This window comes from Callorhinus ursinus, unplaced genomic scaffold (genome assembly GCF_003265705.2).
Source record: "Callorhinus ursinus isolate GAN/ISIS: 27379988/994484 unplaced genomic scaffold, GSC_fseal_2.0 scaffold16, whole genome shotgun sequence".
NCBI classification, from domain to species: domain Eukaryota; kingdom Metazoa; phylum Chordata; class Mammalia; order Carnivora; family Otariidae; genus Callorhinus; species Callorhinus ursinus.
Window position 1 is genome coordinate 34,421,073 of NW_027397078.1, and position 20,372 is coordinate 34,441,444.

A 20,372-nucleotide genomic window follows, 5' to 3' on the forward strand; every position below is an offset into this window, starting at 1 on the left:
ACTTTTGTTGCCTTGCAGGACATCAGACACTTTTTTTTTTTTGAAGATTTTATTTATTTATTTGACAGAGAGAGGGAACACAAGCAGAGGGAGTGGGAGAGGGAGAAGCAGGCTTCCCGCGGAGCAGGGAGCCCGATGCGGGGCTCCATCCCAGGACCCCGGGACCATGACCTGAGCCGAAGGCAGACGCTTAATGACCGAGCCACCCAGGCGCCCCCATCAGACACTTTTGTATCTATCTTTTTTCCACTGACTGTTTCTACAGCAGTGTCTCTTATATGCTGCTTTCCTCATTAACGAATTAGATAATGTCTTTGATACATTCTCAGCCTATATTTTCACAAAAATCATGTTTCCAGCTTTTGAACTTTGCTTTGGCAGTGCCTTGGCAATTCTTATAGAGAGAATCAAGTGTAGTTTAGGGCATTCAGCGATGTGAAGATCATAAAGTACGAAGAGGCAAATCCCTCTGGGGGTATATGTGCTATTTAACTTGATCCTTGCCTTCAGCTGTTCATAAACACTGTCTAGAAGCGCCTCCTCACAGTGGGCTGGCATTGGATTCCAGAATGAAAACAAGATAAAACAATGCAAAATGAGAGAGCCCCATGCAAACAAATGGAGGGACGTAGAAATTACAATTTTAGAAATGAAATGGAATCTGGTGGTGGTGGTCACCCAGAGAGCATCCTTCTTGCTTCTAAATTCTGTCTCTCCACAGGTACTTACTTTCCTTTCCAACCCGGAGCCTATTTTCAAGGCCACGAGCATCGGATAGAATTTCTTGTACAAAGAAAAATAAGCTGTATCGAGCATATTTTACCCTAATCTCCACAGCAATCATTCCCTCCTCCAGGGAGAAGGACACACATTATAAAGATACAGAAGCCAGTGCCTTTCGAATGGATACCAACCTCAGACAACCTTTGCTGAGTTCCAGGTTCTAGAAACAATCGCTTGGGATCGAGTGATAAAGATTACAATTGTGTTTATTTATTTATTTTAACCATCTTAGTGGGGGGGGGGCGGCAGAGTCTGGGGGAAAGAGAAAAGTATTTGAGAAATAAACAAATTAGGTTCTGCTATTTATTTAGCGCGCGCGCGCGCACGCGTGTGTGTGTGTGTGTGTGTGTGTGTGTAAAAGGGCTCTTGTTTGAGGCTATTCTTGAGTTTTGGCACTTCTCCTGAGACTTAAGCAGAGATCATTGAAGATCCCATGTGCTTTGTTGGTAAAATTTGTTATAAATAGAGTAACCACCTAGCCCGCATTATCACATGAGTTCCTATAGTCCCTGACCACATGTTTCCACTGCCAAGGCAGTCATATGTGGGGAGGTTGGGGGTACTGGAACAAGTGGTTTAACTACACTAGTGATATTCCTCCCCCTCCCCCCAAAAAACACCTAACCACTGGGATTTCCAGGATGATTTCCACCCAGTGGATCATCACAGGAAAGAGCTCTGGGACAATCCATGTCAGAGTTCTGTCATGCACACTATACGCAACTTACAAATGCCATAAATAGTAAGTCCGCATGACAATAGTGTCATTTACATCTGCAATCCATTTACTGTCTCTGTCACATTCTAGATCTTCAAACAATGTGCCTCTCAAAAAAAATACTATGAACTATATATATATATAACCACAGGACATATTTTTATCATTGGTGTTGCTTACCATAAAATAATATTTTATGCATTGCGTTATAGTCCTAGATGCCAACTGGTAGGAAGCCACATATGTGTCAAAGAATCTTTGAATTGTGTTGGTTGTAAGGTGATGGATTAGCTGTCTTTTCCCCGATGTTCTCATATCATTCTCTCGCCAATGTAGTAATTTTATTTTTTATTTTTTTTAAAAGACTTTTATTTATTTATATTGACAGAGAGAGCACAAGCAGGGGGAGCGGCAGGCAGAGGGAGAGGGAGAAGCAGGCTCCTCGCTGAGCAGGGAGCCCGATGCGGGACTCGATCCCGGGACTCCAGGATCATGACCTGAGCCGAAGGCAGTCGCTTAACCAACTGAGCCACCCAGGCGCCCCCCCCCCAGTAATTTTATCTTAAAACGATATTAGATTGATCAGACATTACTCCTTCCAGAGGACCATCACTCCGTGCTGATGATGACTGGATTTCTATCAGAAGCTCAGAAATCAACCCTTTGATAATTATGTTAAACTCTCATCCATTGGTCAGTGGCATTCAGAATCTCAATTCTGATCTTCAGTCTTTGGGTGCTCATTCCATTCTCTGAGTCCTCAGTGGTGGGTTAGAGAGCTCACGTTAAGTTTTCTCAGTTCCTTAAGACGTCTCATGCCAATAAGGAGACTCAAAAATATTTATAAATATTATTATTCATTCATTTTGGAACTATTGGAAAAATCAAACCACTTTCAAGTATGTCAAATGATTCTCCCCAAAACTTAGTCTCTCATCTGCCTCTTAAGATAATGTTCTCATATATCGCTATTAAATACTTTCTTCTCTTGTCTAGAGACAGGAGGCAAAGTTTCTTGGGCTTTTTAATTAAAATAACCCTGATAGTTCTTTTGTTTGCCTTTTCTGAGCTAGAACGTAATCATTGTTCTCCCAACTTTCTCCCTTCCTTTCTTTCTTTGGACAATATTCTCATTAACAATTACTGGGAGGGATGAGATGGCATTGTGCCTTGTCACATATCGCCCAAGGCGCAGTATACTGGAAAATAAAAATCTAGTTTTGCAAAGGGCTTGTGACCCGATTTTTTTAATGGGAGAATCAATTATATAATAATCCCTGGCACAACCTCAGCCTCCTTTTGCAATATCATTCTCTATATGCCTCAATCAAGAAAAATAATGCTCTACGTCGTTTTTCCACAGCCACCTCCCATGAGGAATAAAATCACCAAGGGCTGTTAGACCAACATGACCCAGAAACCAGGTTGTTTGGAGACCCTCCTACTCCCTCAAATCTCCTAGCAGCTTTTCTTTCCCTTTCCGGCACGGTAAGATGAAAGGGTCCAAACAAAACTCTTCGTGTTATTTATTATTAAAGGCTTCTCTACTCTAATCGCATTCACGGTTCAAGGAATTCTTCATGTTTTCTTTAAATTTTCTCAAGAAGCCTCAGAGCTTAACACTTCTTTCAAAACCATGGAGCACAAGTCCTTTGGCAGTTTCCTTCCATACAAAAGGCTTCTGTGTTTTCTGTCCATTTGGTTTCTTACACCCCGTGATTCTTCTGATATTTGCTTTTACTGAGCAATTCTATGGATCTATACAGATCCATGGAAGGATTCTTTCTTCGTGAGCTTTTCACACAGCATATTTTTATTTTTTACTTTCTAAAATGATCAAAGACCCCGGCAGCACTCAGAAATGTGTGGCGGGCCTCATCCTGCTACTGTAACCTCCATGAGGGTAGGCGCTGCTTATATCTTGTGACTGCTGTACCTCTAATACCTAGGGCAGGACCTCGTATACAACAGGGCTCCATACGCACTTGCTGAGATAACGAAGTGAACCCCTTCCCCTAAAGATGAGGTGTAGAGTACGAGCCACTCGGTTGTTTAATGGATCTCAAAATGTTGTTAAACTTTGCTCGGCCAGGATCTAGAGACGTGGTTCTGGAATTTTCTGTGTGCCCTAAATCCTTCTGGATAGGCAGTGAAGGCTGTGGACCCTCTGCTCAGGGTCATCTGACAACTTAGACATCGACTGATTCCCAAACTCCCATCTGTGGGCTCTACCTTAAGAATATCCTCCCTCAGCTGTCCCTAAATGATTATTTGTGAAGAGACATGCCCAGGACTGAGGGCTCTGAAAGGGGGCTTCCTGAGTGGTGGGAATGTGGGGGACCCAAAACAGAGGCCCGGAGGTCACTGAGGGCCAGTAAGGGCCACGGGCAGACTGAAGAGCTGGGGTCAGAGAGAAAGGTGAAGAGCCTCTACTGAGGGAGAACCAGTGGGAAGGTGAGGCTTACCCAGCACAGAGACATTCAAGCCTTCAAGCATACCCCGAAAGCAAGGTTCTTGGGGTTGCCCTTGAGTTAAGATCTGGTGGTTAAGAAAAGGAAACTGAGTTCTGAAACTGAGCCAGGACCGGACGGCCAAAGCCAAAGCGTCCTTTTCTTTCACTTACCAAGAAACGTGAGTCAACAGCCCTAGACTAGGACACGGTGAAAAGGACAGAGAATTAGCAGGAAAAAAAAATAAAATGTAATTTAACTCGTCACACTTTTAATGAGCACCTGCTTTGCTTTGACCAGGCTGGGAGCTAGGAATAAAGCGGGCACACTTTGCTCACAGAGCTCGCGTGACTTGCCCTGTCGTATACTTCAAAACCACGGACAGAACGACGAGTGCTCCAAACGGAGCCGAGCTAAAAGGAATCCTACTAGGGGTCTGGTGTACCCCCACAATTCCCCCATACGAGAGCAACAGTGCTCACTTGGGAGCAATGCTGTCCTTCCCAGGGGACAGTGGGCGACCCCTGAAGACAATTTTGGCTGTCCTATCTAAGGGGGAGGGGCTTCTGGCATCTAGCAGGCAGAGCCCGGGGAGGCTGCCACACGTCCTAGGGCACACAGTTCAGCCCCCACGACAGAGACTGACCCAGCCGAGATGCCAACAGCGCGGAGGAGGAAGAAGCGTGCACTGAAGGGTTTGGGGCACTTTGGTCAGCTGACCAGATTTGTGCACCGCTTCCTGTTTTGCCCGACACATTGTGGGAACGAGGGGCGCTTGCTTAAGAAAAGCAAACGGGGAAAATGCATGATTCCCCGGGCTTATTCTTCAGGGGAGAAATTCCACCGGCTCCCCCATGTCGTGGCAGCGGAAAGTTACCCAAGCTGCAATGAGACAGCTCTGGGAGCTTGGTGTTGGGGGTAAATTTCGTCAGAAGGTGTCCTCAGGGAATACCAGTGCGTTTACGTATTCGTCCAAGCCAAATGTCGTCGGAAGATCAGGAGGGTAAATCTGTGCAAGAGGCAGCATAGAGAACTCCTCCTGAGTTAACAGGACCGGCGTGGGCATCGGGTATGTCTCTGCCTCCCCCACAGCAGGGCAGCCGAGCCAGAAATAATGGGGCTCTCCTCCACGTGGTGTCCACCGAGGGCGGAAGTGCCAAGGGCAAACCCGACGCGAACCCCACGCGCCTCCTGTTGTGCCCTGCAGTCATCTAGAAGCCAGACCTGCTCGTCTGTGCTTGACTACGACTCTGCTTCCCTTTCAGTCAATTTTCTTCCGAGCCTAAGTCACTGAAAACGAGTAAAGATGTGCCGACTGCAAGTACCTCCTTTCTTCGCCCTTCGATTTTATGAACCGGCAATTAAGTACGCACGGACGAGCCGGGTCCTGATAACACTGCAGATGTGCTCACTTAGAGTTCTGCCTGTGGTTCTCTTTCCTTCCTCCAGGATGCTGGCCTTCTATCGGGAGGCCACCCAGGGACGTCCTTGATTTGCAGGGCTTGAATGCCCGGGAGCACTACCTCCTAGCCAGAGAAGGCTCGGACACAGGTCAGGGCCTTGGAAGAGCAGATGTCAGAGATCTGAAAGCTGGTGGGGAGCCCTTCAGCTGGGCCTCAGCTTCGGCCTTTGCTGCCCCCCCACACCCCCTACTGCTGGCAAAGCCTGTGCAGCCCAATGCCCATTCTAATGTGCAACACAATACAAGCAGATCATCCGCAGGGGAGCTAAACTGCGCTCCTTCCTGCCAGCACGTGTGTTGGCCTGGCCGGCCCGGGCGTCTTCCAGGTCCGTGGGCATTCTCTTCGTTCACATTCCCCGCGGCCAGAACCACTCCTTTCCACTATCCCGAGTCCGAAGGAGCACAGAGCCTTGGGAGCGGTCCTGAGTCCATGTTCTTTTCAGGGAGTACAAGGACTGTTCCAAAAGTGATTATGATTCAGATGTTTCTTACTCGTTTGGTGGAAATAAATTAATTTTATGGGTCACAAAGAGATATTCTGGTTAGTAAATTACTCCATATCTACAATCTGTCAGCTGAACAATCAGGTGATGGCTTACAGAAGCCATAAAAGAAGAATCCCGAACCAAAAAGCCCATGTGTCTTGTGTGAGGGCAGTGCTACCAAGGGCAGGAATAAACCGATGAGGTGTTTGGAGAAAATTAATTTCAGGACGTTAGAGAAATTCCAACGGCTGAGGCTGTGGAGATTAATTGGCATGTGTATGGTGATAGCGGAAGGGAGTCTGATGGGTAATTGGGCCTGATGTAAACTGAAATACGCAAAAGAAAATATCTAACAAAGAAGCAGATTGTGTGTGTGTGTGTGTGTGTGTGTGTGTGTGTGTGTGTGTACACAAAAAGCACACAAACCCTGTTGAAGATACGGGTTATAAAGATCAATTTCACACTGAAACAGTTTCTGGGCTACGCACAGAATTCCTCCATGAAAAAAATCCAACCACACTGTTTTAGTTATAACATATGCAAGCCACAGGGCTGAAGAGCCTGGCCCCGAGCCCATGTTACTCTCATTATTACTTGACTGAAAGTACACAGTTTAGGAAGTTTCAGTAAAATGAATCGGTCAGAATATATTCCTTTGCAGAAAATTTCTACTTATGTTTCCAAACTCTCGCTATGAATATGGTCAGCCTTTGGAACTCAGATAAATAAATACAAGACGAGGGTCCACTAAAGGAATTTAAACAAATAGGAAAACGTAGCTACTTGAAGTTGACACAGGAAGTTGAAGGTTTCACATTCACAAACTAAACAGTCCTAGGAAATGAGAATGTATTATATACCAAAAGCTAACATGAAAAAAACATCTGCAGAACACTTAGAACAGTTCCCAGCACACAGTTTTGGTTTCCTTTCAAGCTGCCATCATAAACGCAGGAAATCTGGAAGAATATTCTACATCTAATTTTTAACATTACAATATACGAGAATGTTGCCTTTGGCTGGGTTCAAATGACTCTAACATAGAGGTCAGCAAACTATGGCCCATGAGCCAAATCCTGCCCGCTGCCTGTTTTCGTACAGCCTGAAAGCTGAGAACGGTTTTTACGTTTTTAAATGGGAAAAAGAAAAATCAAAAGGAAAATACTATTTTGTCATAAAAGGAAAATTAATTGAAATTCTAATTTCGGTGTCCCTGAATAAAGTCTATTTGGCACTCGGCCCTCCTCCATTGTTTACACATTATCTGTGGCTGCTTTTGAGCTGCAAGGGCAATGTCGAATCCTTTCAGAAGAGACCCTACGGCCTGTAAAGCCAAAAATATTTACTATCTGGCCTTCCCCTCCCCCCACAAAAGTTTGCTGATCTCTTTAATATGCAAAGACCAGTTTAATCTGAAAGTAAAAGTACACACATACCCACAGATGAAGGGGAAAAGAGAGAAATGAGTTGATTTTCAGAAGCTGCGCTTGACCCTCTGCTGCACATCTGTACCCACTTTTTAGGGCAGTCTGGTCATCTCAGATTAACGAGGGCCACCCTCCCTGCAAACACTTGACCGTTCTTTCTGCTGTGTGATCTGTGGAAAGCTCAGGTATGGCATGAAATTTGATGCACAAGTTGGACTGAGTTCTTAGGTTAGTTGGTTTAGGTTACCTAGGTTACACAACAGAACAAAAATAGCCGAAATATCTGTGTAAATGAAAAACAAATGTATACAGGGAGGGAGCAATTGATTTTCAGAAGAAAGAGGAATGTTCTTTTCGCTGGGGCCCCCCTTTGTGAGTGAGCTTGCTGGCTCGGAGTGAAGAAGCAGAAGGAGTGGAGGGACTACTGTGGGTCCCCTTGGACTTCCATTCAGCCAAACAGCACAGAAACTTCGGTTGATTGTAGGCTGTGGCAAAATTTAGGGTTGCCTGTTTGTACTGAGTCTGTAAAGGGCGATGGGTATTTTGGTAATAAACTCCCACATAACTTCGTGGTGGTGGGAAAATGATCACTTGGGAGCTGATCCCCATGATATGTTTTGTGAAACTTTTGCACACTTCTTTTTTCTTGAATTCTAATGAAAATGAGCATCAAGGTATCAGAAATGCCAGAGGTTGACACAATCAGTTATAGACCTTTGCTATTCCAAGTACCATACGGTCCATGGGCCAGCAGCCTCAGAATCTTCTGGGAGCTTTTCAGAAATGCAGAATCTCAGCCTTCCCACGGCCACATCTGCTGAATTGGAATCTGCATTTTAATGGCATTTTCACATCATTTGATGCACATCCATTTTCGAGAAGCACTCATCAAAAAAACAAAAACAAAACAAAACGCACAGGCCTCAGGGTCTTTGAGATCCTGTCCCAGGTCCAGCTGGTGCTAACTCGCTGGTGACCTTGGGCAAATTCCTCACCATGTTTTTGCCTTGGTCATCTTCTCTCCGAAGTGGGGCTAAAATCGCCTTCCCCCAGTTTTCGAATAACGTTCTTACTGTCACGTGAGTTTGGGAACATGAGCCTGCTTGAAAGAGTATCAATTCCTCTATGGTTATGAAACATTAGGAAAGCTAAGGGCTAATATCTACAGAAGCTTACCCATGTGTCCTGCTCTGCACTGACCTCTGAACATGGAACTTTCATTTCGGTCTCTCCAAACCCGCCTGATGAGAGTAGTCATGTCATAGTAACCTGATGCACACAGAAACTAAGCCTCAGAAAAATCATGTGCCTCACCCAAGGTTACCCAGTTTTTAGTCACAGAGGTGGCATTTGAGCCCCAAGGCTATGTTCTTATCCTCAAACTATGCTGCGTCTAAAGTACAATACTGAACAGTGGGCACGGATGAAATGGTTATCACAGACGACCATCTAAAAAAACCACAGTACAGTGAGAACAAAGGCATGACATGTGTTAAACTTTTAAACTCTTTTTTATCTTTTCATTTTAAAAAGGGAAGAAAATTTTAAAAAGAGAACTTCCCTGGAGATTAATGGCTCAATGTCCCAGAGCGCAACAAAGCAACTTGAATGTGTTAATCAAAAATGGCAGCCAACCGGTTTCCTCTGGGATTTTGCTTCTAGTAGGTATGAACCCAATGACTAGTGCGCCCAAGACGCCGTGAGACTTCCCAGGCTCTTACCTATTGAGACTCATTGCATCTCTTACTTTCTAAAATAAGTACCTGGAATCACAGCTGAAGGAAGGTCAAGTCTTAAGAGTAGAAACTTAAGAGAGCTGACCCTAATTTCAAAACTTAATGCTAAAATGTTGGAGGTATCAAGATGTTTTGCACATATTGCAGGTTCTACTCTGATCGGTCTGGCAGCAGAAACTTAAAGCTTCCAAATAGTTTTTAAAAAATTGTGCTCTAGGGGCGCCTGGGTGGCTCAGCTGGTTAAGCGTCTGCCTTCGGCTCAGGTCATGATCCCAGTGTCCTGGGATCGAGCCCCGCAATGGGCTCCCTGCTCAACGGTGGGCCTGCTTCTCCCCCTCCCTCTGCTTTTCCCCCTGCTCATATTCTCTCTCTCTCTCTCTCTCTCTCTCTCTCTTTCTGTGTCTCGGATGAATAAACAAAAAAATCTTAAAAAAAAAAAATTGTGCTCTAATTTGAAGGCCTCTTGAAAATCCAATCTCCTGGCTTTGAGCTGATGTTTCTACCTCATTTACTTTGTGCAGGGTACTCTTCTAGGAGCTTTTCAAATCTTAACTCAAATATTAACCCTCTCAACAACCCTTTCTGGCAGGGGGCATTAGTATTCTAGATTATGACTAAGATGGCCTGGATTATTATTCAGCTGAGGAAGCACAGTAAGGCAAGTGAGTCTACTAAAATCACACAGAAAGTATCCGGTAGAATTGAATTTCAAACTGAAGGTGGTGGGTTCAACACTCTGCTCCTAATCACTACTCTAGACAACCTGCAAGAGAACCTACCTCTCAGAGATCTTTAACTTGGGTTTTTCTGTGATTTGAAAATATATTATTAAAGTAGAATCTGGAGGCTACATTGGCCAAATACTGGTGATTTCTGCTATAAAGGGGGGGGGTAGTTTTGACAGCTTGGTAGGGTCCGATCACCACCCTGGCATCTGTAGTCTTAGTCTATAGCAGAAGGATGTTCCCCGCCCCTCCCCCACCCCCCGCCCAGGGGATGTTTGGCAGATAAAATTTCTAGAGGCATTTTTGATTGTCACAACCTGGGGGGAGGGCGAGAGCAGGGAGTTGCTACCGGCATCTAGGAGATAGAGGCCAGGGCTGCTGCTAAACATCCTACAGCCCCTGGCAAAGAAGGGGCTGGCCCCAAATGTCAATAGAGCTGAAGTTCAGAAACCTTGTTCTGCGGAAATTATGAGTAGACAGCATTTACTGGGTACCAGTGAAGAACATACACAATCACAGACGAAAGAAGGTGCTGGATGTTCGATGTGACAGACAAGTGGACAGTTACAGAACCACGAGGAAGGGGCGCCCAGGTGGCTCAGTCAGTTAAGCCTCGGCCTTCAGCTCAGGTCATGGTCCCAGCGTCCCCGGATCAAGCCCCGCATCGGGCTCCCTGCTCAGCAGGAAGCCTCCTTCTCCCTCTCCCACTGCTGCTCCCCCTGCTGTGCTCTCTCTCTCTCTGTCAAATAAATAAATAAAATCTTAAAAAAAAAAAACGCAAACCACAAGGAACATGCTGGAATGAAAACTGTGCAAGGTGCTTAAATGTATGTAGGCAGGACCAGTGCCAATAGCCCTCACCATGATGCCAGGGTAAGTCTTAGAGAACGAGCAGCACGAGTTCACAGCAGGCAAGAACCTGCCTGAGGTAAAGCAGCATGGGGCTTGGGGGTGGTTTTAGTTTGCTGCTAACTCCTAGACATTGTTTTTAGCTCTGGCATGCCCCGTTGCCGGCTTTCTGTCTCGGCCTGTAAGGCATTCCCTTGGTCACCCTTAAGAAGATCAGTGAAAACTTTGGGAACAGCCAATTGCAAGCTGAACTGGACCTGCGGTCCTGCCCACGCAGAAAAGCCCTGTGGAGGGTGGAAAGACTCAGCAGAATGTGACCAAAAGTAAATGCGCTATTAGATGTGATCCATCCTAGATTAGGGCACAGGGTGTTCTGACTGCAAAAAGTGATGGGTAATGTCAAAGCTCTGATTTATCCGGGACCATTAAAAGCTTTAAGGGAACAAAACACAGCATCGGGCAAGGAGCTAGATGGTAATGACAGGACACGCGGCTCTGTTCTCCTAGTCAGTTTCACGAGAACCAACGCATGAAAAGATTATTAAGTCCTCTGATGCTAACCATTCCCCATTATTCAGTTTGGTGTTCACTCCCCAAAGGGAAGAGGTTAAGCCAAAGGGGCTTAGAGGCAAAGCTACAAATGGAATATGGACAGGCACATGGCTCACACGCCTGAGCACCGCCATGGTGACCTGGTTTGGCCCTTGTTCTAAACACGTTGTCCTCTTCGGCACAAGTTTACGTTGTCAGGTGGAAGTCGTGGGGTTCCAGGTTTTCCTCTGAACCCTCGCTTTTTGCCAAAACAGAAGCGAAGTAATTTGCCACATGGGTCTTTCTCAAATCCACATGGGTCTTTGGAAACTCTCTTCCCCAAGTTTATTTTCAAAGCTAGAACAGCGCCCGAGTGCGTATATTTGGGGAAAAGTGGGAGTTTGCTCTCATCAAACTGAATGTGTCATTAGTGAAACCGGGGGCTCCCTGGGGTCAGTTGCTCTTTCGAGGGCTGGGATGGAGGGCTCTGGTGAAGAGGCTGGGAGAGAGAAAGCATCGGCACCCATTTTCACATGGCCCCCGCTGCTGGGAGTTTGGGTCGATGTAGTTTATCTTCAGTGTGTGCGGAGTGAGCGGCTTGTACAAATACACTGTTGGTGAATCAGCTCACAGCCAAGCAGCATCTCCGCATGGAAAACAGCTTCTTTGTGGGGAAGGAATGCATCAAAACCATGTGCTGGAGAGCCTTCCTGCTTCTTCCTGGGATTCATTCTGGATCTCTTAGAGAAAAATGGTGGGCCACTAAAATCCATGGGGGCCCTTATGGTATGTAAACTCAGATGTATATCCTGTCTACCTTTAATTTGGGGAAACTTTGTTTCCGAGGATGAGTGAAAGGCTTTCCAAAGAGATCCTTTTACTCCCAGAGATCTGTGAAAGTTCTAGGATTTGCTGGAAGGGAGGCAATATGAAGACCAGCCAAATAAACACGTTCGGATTCCTATCAAGAGCTGCCAACGAACTGCTCTCACAGGCTAGAAACGAAGCTTGTGACTGCAGAACAATCTGAAATCTGCAGACACCCCAGCCTTTCAGGCCTGGGCCTTCCTTGAACGTCTAAGTGAAATAGCTCAGGGCCCAATCCCATATCCTGTGGAAGTCTTGGCACCCATGCTAAAGTTCCTGAAGTTCCCAATGGTTAGTTCCCTCCTCCTGGTTGTTGCCTCCTCTTCCTGCTCTTGACTCCAGCGCCAGGGTCTTCCTCATCTTAGGTCATGTTTAGGCTTCTTGCCACCTTTGGCATGGCTGGCCTCCATTCCCTTCACACAGAGACCTTTATGCTAGCTCCTCATTTTCTCAGAGTCATAGAGTCCCCAAATCCTTGAGTTTGGAACCATGCGGGAAAGGATGTGGTGACTTACAGGCAGCCCTAGACCTCTGTCTCACCCCATGCCCCGCCCCTCTGCCCTGGGAGGCGGGTCCATCCGGCTGCACCTTTAGGCACGTGAAGTTCTGGACCCAAATTTTGAAATCGCAGGTTTTCTTTAGGGGCTTTATTTGTGTCCTGATCCTGATCACATCCTTAGACAGAGGAAAGGCCACACACAAACCGCCGCCCCCCAGCTTCTTTCAGATGAACCCCCAAGGACCGGCAATTAGATACTTAAAACAAGGAAATTAAGGGTTTTCACAGTATTCGGGTCAGACCCGGAAACGTCCGTAACAAGTCCAATCTTCCACCCAAAGAGCAGGAGCTTTCATGAAATCATAACCGTCTCCCTCTTCGTGAAGCAAGGGAACTTCTGATCCACCAGCTGAGGCCGCGGATCGTTCCCCTTATTGAGTGACTGAGCTAACGATAACCAGCAAAACGCAAGGTTTCACAACACGGAGGCACTGCTGCCGCGGGACAGCACGGGTCAGGGGACCCCTCTGCGGCCTGTGGGCCTCTGGGAGTAACTAGGCCGACAGGGGGCTTTGGAGCACACACAGGTTCCTTCCCGCCGTGGCTCTGCCCCGAGCTTTCAGGCATGGCGAGGCCTAGGCGGCCTCCCTTGGGGAGGCTGACAGGAGAGGCTACGGATGCATCCGCAGGGAGCTCCCAGCAGGCAAAGGGGCAGAGCCCTTAAGAGTGGAGTTTGCTGTCAGGGCTTCCGGCGAGTCCCCGGGAGGGGGCCTGGCCCGCAGGAGGCCTGGCTGGTTTTCTCTCCATCACATGTCGCCCCACACATGGGCTGCAAACTGGTTCTCCCCACATCACATGGAGAGTCTTCTAAACAGAACCGAATCCCTTCTTATATGATCATAGCTGCATAAGTTTTTTATAGACATTTGAAGAAAATATAGGCATGCATAAAGGAGACAATAAAAATCAGCTATAAATTAAAAGCTCACTGTAATCTCTGCTAACTTGCGGTGCCTTTTTTTTTTTTTTTAATTTCCACACCCAACGTGGGGCTCAAACTCATAATCCCAAGATCAAGAGTGACACGCTCCACCGACTGAACCAGCCAGGCCCCCTGCAGTGTCTTTTCCTCCAACCCTATTTCTGAGTAGGATTTCTGGTTTTTTCACCACTCAGACCATTTCACATGTACTGCGTCTTACCCTTTCCTTCCCTCATGCAGTAACACAGTACCGCTTTTGCAGAGTGTTCGAGGAGTCTGATGACATAGGTGGTTACCCAGGGAGACGAGCTGGTGCTGTCGGATGGAGATCCGGGATGACCACTGCCTGGCATCTCGGAGCCCCTCAAGAGAGCACAACCTCAGGGCACACAAATGAACGGATTTGTGTCACAGAAGTTTCAGCTGCAAACACTCACCAACCAAGCCCCAGGCTCCCCTCCGCCGGCTTCCTGATCCGGGTTGCCTTTGTGGTAGAAGTCAGCTCCCTGCCAGGACCTTCTCCCCTGAATGTCAAGTATAATTCATAGTTAGACCTTCCCAGCAGCATAAGAAGCATATTCAGAATAACACAGCAAGACGCACTTGGCGTATTTATAACTTTGCACGCTGTCCACAAGGACACGAGCTCACATTTTCTGAAGTGGTGGAGATGTCAGAAAATGTGCTTTTTATGACCTTTCACTCACTATTCTGACTTCGTTCCCATTTTCTAGTGTAGAATTAACGGACAGGGGCACCTGGGTGGCTCAGATGGTTGAGCGCCTGCCTTCGGCTCAGGTCATAGTCCCAGGGTCCTGGGATGGAGCCCCGCATCGGGCTCCCTGCTCAGCGGGGAGTCTGCTTCTCCCTCTCCCTCTGCCTCTCCCCCTGTTTGTGCTCTGTCTCTGTCTCTGTCTCTGTCTCTCTCTCTCAAATGAATAAATACAATCTTTAAAAAAAAAAAGAATTAATGGACCATATGGGGTATCAACTAAATCTACTTTAATATAGCCATGCACAAGCAAATCCTTTTTGTGTTGAGTAACTGAAAATGGTTCATCAAAATTTATTAAATGTTATACATGCTTAGGTCATTAAGAGCTTCAAGCGGCTCCAAAAGTCCATCCCCCCACTTTTTTTTTTTGTTTGTGCCAGTCGGGTATTTGTTAAGCATTGCCTTACTGAGTGTGGATTGGAGGTATTCGTTCCCATAGGGACTTTTGCCCTCTATAACGCAACGATCATAAGGGAGATGATGGGATATAATGATTCTGAGAAAATATTTTATCAAATAATGACTTTGCTGGGGAGCAGTGGGGACGGAATGAGGTTGCAAGAACATGGAAGTGGGTCATCGGTACATTTTTTGTCAATAGTAATGAGAGTTAGCTCGGTCGAGTGCCTACCATTTTTCAGGCAACGTTCTCAGTTTTAACTCATTTAACCTCCACAACACTGTAAGATTGAGCTAATATTATTAGCAGACCCAGTTTACAGATGGTAAAAATGAGGCACAGGAAGGCTAAGTATCTTAGACACAGTCCCAAGGAGAAAGAGACAGAGCTAGGACCCAAGTAACCCAGTTCTGTAACCTCTGTAATCTCATTTTACCTTCCAACAGAATCAAGTTCAAGCAATTCCAGACAGATCAGAATGGTGAGGATTTTTAAAACTGGAGGAGTCAATTACACAGGCAAAGACATAGGTGGTGGTCCATAGGGTGCACCTGACCACAGCCCAGAATGAATTCACACGCCCAGAAGGCAAGGAGGTCAGTGTTCCCGAGGTCTGTCCTGCTGTAGGAAGAACTGTGTGAGAACAGACCCGGTTTTGCACACGGAGCCTAAGAGAGTAGAATGCAAAGCTACTACAGAAGCTCCCTCCCACAAAACTCAGGAAAATTAGGGACTATGGATGAGCCTGCCCTTATTAGTTCTACCTTAAGCCTTTTTGTTTGGTTGTTTCTAATTCAGACTAGGAAGAGTTAAAGACAATCAGGGATGGGGACGGATGTTCTTGGAAACGTATAAAAAACTCCTTATAAGAAACCACAGATATGTTGTATTTCTCACCACTGCCAAACACCCCCCCTCTTTTTTTTAAGATTTATTTATTTGAGAGAGAGAGATCATGAGCGAGCATGGGGGAGGGGACGGAGGGAGAGGGTATCCAAGCAGACTTCCCCTGAGCTCAAGCCCACGAGCCATGGGATCAGGACCTAAGAGCCCAATGCTTAACCGACAGAGCCACCCAGGTGCCCCTCTCTCTCTTCTCTCCCTACAAAAGTGAGTCCTTCTGGCTCCTCCTGATAGGGGTTACTCCCCAAACTGCTGCCTGATGCCAAATTGTCAATTGCCATTTCTGATGCCCCCTTGAAACGTGCAGTACGATCACATAATCACATCACTGCTAATCCTCTGGACAGGACAGTTAGGCTAATCGTTCTCCTGGAGGTTCTGTCTCCTACAATACCCTCCTCCACCCTGTCTTCTGCAGATTGTTTTCACTAAGGCAAGTTGGCGAAAAGGTGTGGTTGGCCAGGTTTCTTTTGAAGACGGCACAACCGAGCAATTGCTGGAGTCCACTGAGAGCCGGGAGACAGAGCAGATAACGTTGGCTTTTGGGCCAGTTGTGATTCTATCCTGAACTAAAAACCTGTTTACTCTTATCTTGGGAAAAATCCAGGCCCTCCTCTCCTTGCTTATACGGGAAAGGGCAGGGCAGGCTTTAGGCTGATGGATAACACATTAATTTTTCCTCAAGTCCACGAACCCCGATTTCTCCTGTGACCCAAAGATGGCGGAAAAGCCTAGCAGCCAATTACGAAAGCGTTCTGTGTTCTCTGAAGTTCCTCTCTCGAAACTGCTTTCGGCTACCCATTTTACCAGGCTCTTCCAAGCACAAGGGACATTGCTCCATTGTACCTGAAGGCATAAGAACAGAAATTTCTCCACTTTTCCTTGGAGAGCAGAAGGAATGTGTTTGCTCTTTGCCCTTATTTGGGTTCGGTTTCCTCTGATGGCTTTCTGGAGCTTGTTTCTCAGGCCAACAATAGTAGTAGACACAGCAACTTCATTTGTGGAAAACTGTCTGGCTTTGGTCTGTGGTCTGTATTTTTAAATATAATTGAGTTATTCTATTACCATTCTGTTTAGTAGCCACCCACACTTAGAATGCTTCCGCCTTGAGTGACAGACGTATCTGTTTTTATTCCCATTTTAGAATTTATTTTAGAGTTTAGAACGTGTCGTTCAGGGTACAGGATGGCTATGAGATAGAAACTCTCGATTCTCGGTAGGGCCATCTACGTCATTTATGGGGCCCAGTGGAAAATGAAAATGTGAGGCCCGTCTTCAAAAATGATTAAGATCTTCAAGCCAGAGACAGTAGAGAATTGAACCAAGCCGAACGGGGTCCTTCTGAGACGGGGGGGGGCTCAGTGTGACTACACAGGTCACACGCCAGTGAAGCCAGCCCCGATCCTGGATTATTTAGGGGCAACCCAGGCTCTGTGTTTTCTCTCATCCACTTTCCTGCTTGCCGGTGTGAGACGAATCTCTGGCCCTTCAGAAACTGCTATGTTAAGTTGTGGACTGGGAAAATAAACAATATAAATTGAAATTTACTGATGTGGCTAAAGGCATCTGATGGAGGAGTGGTAACGATACTAAATAGTGAGATGCTTCTCCAGTGCCTCATTATTTTCATTTATCCTTAGAGTGAAATAGTGGGATAGCACGGGAGGAGAGTAAAACCACTAAAATGAAATTCAGATCCTCAAAAAGTTAGACAAGACTCTGCCATATGACCCAGCAATTCCACACCTGGGCGTCTACCCAGAAGAGCTGAAAACAGGGGTTCAAGCAGATAGTTATCCAGCAACGTTTACAGCAGCGCTGTTCACAATAGCCAAAAGGTCAAAACAACTCAAATGCCCATCCATGGACGAATGGATAAATCATGGTATACGCAGCCAATGGAAGATTATTTGGGCATAACAAGGAATGAGGCACCGATACATGGAACAACATCGATGAACCTCAAAACCATTCTGCCAAGTGAAAGAAGCCAGCCATAAAAGGTCATATATTGTATGATTCTATTTATATGAGATGTCCAGAATAGGTCAACCCATAGAGACAGAAAGCAGATTGGCGGTTGCCAGGACCTGGGGGTGGGGGAATGAAGACTAATTGCTAACGCATTTCCCTTTAGGTTGATTAAATGTTTTGGAACAAGACAGAGGTGGTGGTTGCACAACATTGTGAATCTACCAAATGCCACTGAATTGTTCTTTTAATTTTCGGTTATGTGAATTTTACCTCCATTTCTCTAATGCAGGAAGCCAAGGGAACAATCCATTTCTGTGTAGATTTGAGGTGGGGAAAAAGGCCCAGAGCTTCCAAGCTATTGTCCCCAGCTGCCCCGTCATGGTATCTGGAGCCATGACCATTAGAATCACTCCAGAAAGATCCTGCTTCACTGCAAATATGTTAGCAGGGAAGTGTGACACACGTGTACCCTGATGCCAACTGAACAGTTCCTTGTTGATGACTTTTTAGGCCATCGAGGCTTGAGAGAGCCAAGTTCAAGGGCTGAAAGGTGGTTACCTTGGGAGTATGACCTCTATTCTCTAGGTCGCAGTGTGCTCACCTGCAAAATGATAGAGCTGGAGTGGATGTTCCCTAAGGTTCTTTAAGACTCCTGTGTTCGTCAGGCTGGAGGGCAGAGGGACTTGTAGAGGCCCAAGGGTGAGGGGAGGAACGAGGATGGGGAATGATCCCAGAAGTAAGACAAGAGTAGGAAGGCTTAGGAGGTTTACACCTGGGGCCCGTAAGAAAAGAGGGGATGAGAAAAGACAAAAGCATCAGGGGCCTGAAGGCAAAGTGAGCCCGACGCGTGATTTGGTCTAAACAGGAGAGATTTACTATCCAAGTTCTAGAAAACAGTCTATTTATAATAAGAGGTATAAGTCGGGGCGCCTGGGTGGCTCAGATGGTTAAGCGTCTGCCTTCGGCTCAGGTTGTGATCCCGGGGTCCTGGGATCTAGCCCCGCATCGGGCTCCCTGCTCCGCGGGGAGCCTGCCTCTCCCTCTCCCTCTCCCGCTCCCCCTGCTTGTGCTCTCTCGCTCTCTATGAAATAAATAAATAAAATCTTTAAAAAACAAAAATAAGAGGTATAAGTCATGAGGTAAGGAGATGATTGATAAGATGGAATATATAAGCCACCATCACAATTTGGGACTATTTTTATTGGTATTACAGACATTCAAAGATGAAAAGGCAGCGAACGAAGTCAGTTGAAGAAACAGGTATCGGTGGTGTGGGACCGTGGCCACCCGAAGCGTGGCCTGTGGACCAACGGCAGCAGCATCACCTGGGAGCCTGGCAGAAAGGCAGAACCCCAGGCCCACCTCAGATCTGCTGAACCAGAATCTGCATTTTAATAAGAGCTCCGGGTAATAGAAATGCACGTTAAAGTTTGAGAAGCAGTTCAGACCGTATTTCTGGAGACATTAGCTCACTACAACCTTATTTACACTCACACGCTTAGCCCGCTGTGCACCCTACTACTATAGAATTTTTAGCAGTTGAAAAGGACTTGACCCCTCAAGTGGGCAGAGAAGACCTGAAAAGGAGATGCTCGCACTGGAGGAGTCTATGAAGTCTGGACCACGGTAGTGGATCATTGTAATTGGGGATCAGTTGCTCCAACTTTGAGCAAATGGGATGTCCTGGGCCATGTTAGCAGCTCTCAGCAAGCCTTCAGAATCTAATAAATCTTGTAGAACAGAGGTCAGCAAACTTTTTCTGGAAAGGTCCAGTTAATAAATATTTTTGGCTTTGCAGGCCCAGAATCTCTTTGCCACAATTACTTAACTCTGCTGGTGTAGCTCGAAAGCAGCCACAGGTAATATGTAAATGATCGTGCCTGGCTGTGTTACGATACAACTTTATTTGTGGACAATGAATTTTGAATTTCATATAATTTTCATGTCATGAGATATTCATCTTCTTCTCATTTTTTTCTTCAATCATTTTAAAGTGTAAAAACCATTCTTAGCTCCCAGGCTATAGAAACACAGACAGTGGGCTGGATTTGGGCCACGGGCCAGAGTCTGCAGACCCCTGGCCTACAAGGAAGGTAGTCAGCCTGGGGAAAAATTACAGGCAGAAGAAGTCTAAGGTGTTTCCTACTCAAAATTTGGAGAAGATGAGGGGCGGAGAGGCATGAACATATAGTATTTAACACCCCTTTCAGATTTTGGACCGTGACAGGGGGGCACTATAAATTCCTCTTTCACGTGGGCTTTGATTACAGATCCAGCAAAGAGAACTTATCACTGGACATCGCTGTGGAATGCTTTTGGAAAGTTCACATGGAGACTCTAAAGAGCTTATGTAAACAAGCAAGATTATAGAAGTGAGGAACAACACAAATACCCTGAATTCTTTTTCTTCTGAAGATGCCATGTCACTTGAACGAATCTAAAGGAGACTTTTTATTCCATCATCTATTAAAGTCCTATGCCTACAGAGCTGAGCCCCAAGTCACTCAGGGATACTCTGGGTGCCAAGCCACTTCCTGCAAGAACCTCTGAGCCCTGCTGATGTGAAACAGAAGCCAGAACCTCCGTGATGCGATTTTTCCTCAATTTCACTTCATTACAACCTGGTGAAACTTCATGGGTTTATACAGAGGTTTCCAGAAACGTAAACCCTTTGTGTTTGTTTAAAAGATCTGCAGAACACTCTTCTTTTTCCACTGCAATTAAAAAAAAAAAAAAAAAAAGACCAAAGTAGCTTGTTATTAGGGCTATTTGTGGTATAAGAAATCCATAGAAATAGGAGAGATAC

The 20,372-nt window shown here is 46.1% G+C and overlaps 1 long non-coding RNA gene across 1 annotated transcript in view; it reads right to left on the bottom strand.

The window, feature by feature from the left end:
• Positions 1–20,372, bottom strand: part of LOC112812554 (uncharacterized) — a 149,686-nt gene that overhangs the window by 123,179 nt on the left and 6,135 nt on the right. Inside the window, exon 2 of the long non-coding RNA XR_012381105.1 lies at positions 13,952–14,038. This is a non-coding gene — a long non-coding RNA (uncharacterized lncRNA). The remainder of the gene's footprint in view (positions 1–13,951; positions 14,039–20,372) is intronic.